Consider the following 3,836-nt stretch of genomic DNA (forward strand, 5'->3'; position numbering starts at 1 on the left):
AGTCAAATCTTGGAAACAAAAAAGATGCCCATCACATGAGGAATTGATGAAAAGGATGTGGTATTTCTATACAATGGAGTATTACTCAGCTTTATAAAGAATGTTAAACTCATACACACACATACGTCTGCACGCAAAGAGACAAGCGCACACACACACACACACACACACACACACACCTTGCATGGAGCTCATGAGTTAAGGGAAATGTATGGACATGACACATACAATACACACACCAAAGGATGCACACACACACACACACACACATACACACACACACACACACACTCGCGGATGATCTTCTTTGTGACCACAGAATTTATCCCTGGGACCTTCGCCTGGCAGGGGAGGGCACTGAGGAAAGAGACCCCCAGGGCCTTCCGATTGCAAGCTGTGAGCTAGCCCAGCGTAGTTGTTCCCAGGAGCAGCCCAGAGCCCGGGTTGCATAGAGGGGTGGCTCTGGGGTGGAGGCAGAGGGCAGCCAGGCACGGAAATAGGCACCTCTGTGGACTGAAGCAGCACTTGGGTGGTCTTGCAGCACAGTTTCCAAAGGTGGTCAGAGGATCCGGAGACCCCGCTGCAGCTTCCTCCTGCTGCTAGCTGGGACCTCACTACGACCAGGCCCTGCTGGAACCATGGCTTTAGAAGGACAAGAAGATTATATTTATGTTTTGAAGGACTCCGCACATCCCATGGATTTTCTTGCAGCATTCAGAACATTTTATTTGGATGGATTGTTTACTGATATTACCTTTCAGAGCCCTTCTGGCTTAATTTTTCATTGTCACCGAGCCGTTTTAGCTACTTGCAACAATTATGTTAAGGCAATATTCATAGCTGACATGAAAGAAAAATTTAAAAATAAAATAAAACTCTCGGGCATCCACCATGATATCCTGGAAGACCTTGTTAATTATGCATATACTTCTCAAAATGAACTAACTGAAAGAAATGCTCAAAGCCTGCTTGAAGCAGCAGATCTACTACAATTCCTTTCAGTAAAGAAGGCTTGTGAACAGTTCTTGGTGAGACATCTGGATATTGATAATTCCATTGGAATGTACTCCTTTACAGAATTTCATATGTGTCCAGAGCTAGGAAGGAATCTCGAAGAATTCTGTGTTTAAGGTTTAAAAAGTCTGGCAACAAGAAGAGTTTCTGCAAATCAGCCTCGAGAAGTTCCTCTTTATCTTCTTCACAAAAAATCTCAGTGTTTGGAAAGAAGAAGCTGTCATAGAGCCAGTTATTAAGTGGACTGCTCATGATGTAGAAAATCGAATCGAATGCCTCTATAATCTACAAAGTTATATCAACATAGACATAGATCCAATGTTTTTACAAACAGCATTAGGCCTTCAAAGTCACTACTTACTTAAGAGTAAAGAAAATATGCTTTCTAATATACAGTGCCTTCAATCCCATGCATAAAGAGATTTCCCATCAGTCCACAGCCATAATGTATATCATTGGACGCTATTACTGGCATCCTTTATCAGAGGTTCATATATGAGACCCTTTGACCAATGTTTGGATTCAGGGAGCAGAAATGCCAGATTACACCAGAGAGAGCTATGGTATTACATGCTTAGAACCCAATATTTATGTGACTGGAGGCTATAGAATGGATAACATAGAAACCCTGGAGACAGTGTGGATCTACAACAGTGAGTGATTAGTGGATGGAAGGTTTGGCAATGCTCAATGCCAGGTATTACCACTGTGCAGTCATCTTCAGTGGCTGCATCTATGCTTTTGGTGGTTCTAGAAAAGGGGCTCTGGCAGGGGAGGCCAAGTTCTATGATCTGCTAAAAGAGAAATGGATTCCTATTGCAAACATGATCAAAAATGTGGGAAATGCTACTGCTTGTGTCTTGCATGAAGTTATCTATGTCATTGGCAGCCATTCTGGCTACAGAGGAAGCTGCACCTATGGCAAGTTCCAGAGCTACAACTCAGACATCAACAAATAGAACATTATCACCTCCAGTCCCCACCCAGATATGATTATACTCAGTGCCATTTGAAAATAAGCTGTATCTCATTGGGGGACAAACTACAATTGCAGAGTGCTATGACCAGGAGCAAAATGAATGGAGAAAGATTGAACCCATGATGGAAAGGAGGATGGAGTGCAGGGTGGTCATCATGAATGGGTGCATCTATGCCACTGGAGGGTACTCCTACTCCAAGGGAACCTATCTTCAGAGCACTGAGAAGTATGAACCAGACCTCAATAAGTGGGAAATAGTGGGTAATCTTCCAAGTGCCATGCTCTCCCACAGATGTTTTTGTGTATATAATGTCTGATTGGATCCACAGAACTGATACAGTATTGTTTGTGGGTATAGTAAAAGGAATGTAAGGTTTGCAGTCTTTACCTGTTATTTGGTCTGGCACATGACAGAGATTATTAAATTTTAATTGCTAGCCCTACTCAGCTCCCAAACCCAGTAACTAATGGTCAAAGAAAATCTTGTGTATCAATACGGTTGAGTTAGTAGGGTTAACTCTTAGAACCTCTAGCTTTCAAAGATGATATGGAAAATTTGGAACTTTGTAAAAGGGAAATCATAATGAATCTTTGCCTCCTGTTAGCATCAACACTGGGCATAGATCAAATCATTCTATGTAATGAGAGGTCTCTTATAAGTCATTGATATAGTAGTGAAGAGTTTCTGCTTAGCTAGCAGGAATTTGAAATTTATAGAGGGAATCTTCTGCACCTCTGTAACATCAACACTTAAATTTTCCCTTTAAAACTATATAGAATGTGGACTTAAACTTTAAGTGTATTTTTCCATTCTAGCATTATATATTGTTAGTATTCTTTAGTTACTAACTGTCAGATATAAAAAAGTATAGTGCAAAAGATTATTCCTGTTCCAACAGTTTATAAAGCAAACTTGAAAGAATATCAAACCTGAATAATTGCAAAGAACGCAGTCAAATAATTGCTGATGCCATGGGATAATTTTAATTCCCAGTCTTGATGTATATATTTCCAGCTTAAATGTCTTTAAGCATGTCAGAGAATATTCTTCTTAAGATATGGGTGCAAGTCTATAGATAAAGTTGAACTCGTGAGCAAGAAAGCATGTAAAACAGATGTGATATCAAAGAAAATGCATTGATGAGAAGAAATTTGTATTCCTTTCCCAGCTCTGCCATGAGCTACTGTTTGGAGCTTGAGTCACGAACCTGCCTGTATCACCACTTCCCAACCTGTGCATATTGTCCTTATGGCCATAGGTGTATAAATACAGTTCCTTTCCCTCAATCCTTGCAGCCAGAGGAATGCTGGGTGGCTAGAGTCTATGTACTAGAAACGCGTTTTTCCATCTGGGCCCATGTGCCTGCAGCATCATTTCCCACAGGACTCATAACTGCAGGGGAGGTACGAAGCATTACTTTTCTTAGCAGTTGAACTTTTCACTATGTATGAGGCCAACTGTTTCACAACCTTTTTTTTAAGAGACAGGAACTGCTTTTAATTGAAGTTTAAAACTACTCCTGGTTATAAGACTTTTAGAAAGACACTTTAACAAGCACATACATTTTAGATGGTATTTTAAATAGATAAACCCTTTTAGGGGAACAATATGGTACTACATAGCCAGAACAATAAATGACTTGAATCTTTACCCCATAAATTCTCCTCATATTATAAAGAACAATGCCCTCCAAAAGTAAATGAATGAAGGTAGTTATCTCTGTACTTTTTTTTCTTTTCAAAGTTTTATTGATAAACATAAAGCAATGAGACAGTTTCAAATCAAATCGAAAGTACAGTTTCAACAAATAATACACTGCATATATTCTTCTTAGTGGTTAAT

At 39.8% G+C, this 3,836-nt stretch overlaps 1 pseudogene; it reads left to right on the top strand.

Moving 5' to 3' along the window:
• The first annotated feature begins 638 nt into the window (after nucleotides 1–638).
• LOC101580305 lies at nucleotides 639–2,310 on the top strand (annotated as a pseudogene).
• Nucleotides 2,311–3,836: the final 1,526 nt, after the last annotated feature.

Source organism: Octodon degus, unplaced genomic scaffold, assembly GCF_000260255.1.
Source record: "Octodon degus isolate 3935 unplaced genomic scaffold, OctDeg1.0 scaffold00189, whole genome shotgun sequence".
Taxonomy (NCBI): domain Eukaryota; kingdom Metazoa; phylum Chordata; class Mammalia; order Rodentia; family Octodontidae; genus Octodon; species Octodon degus.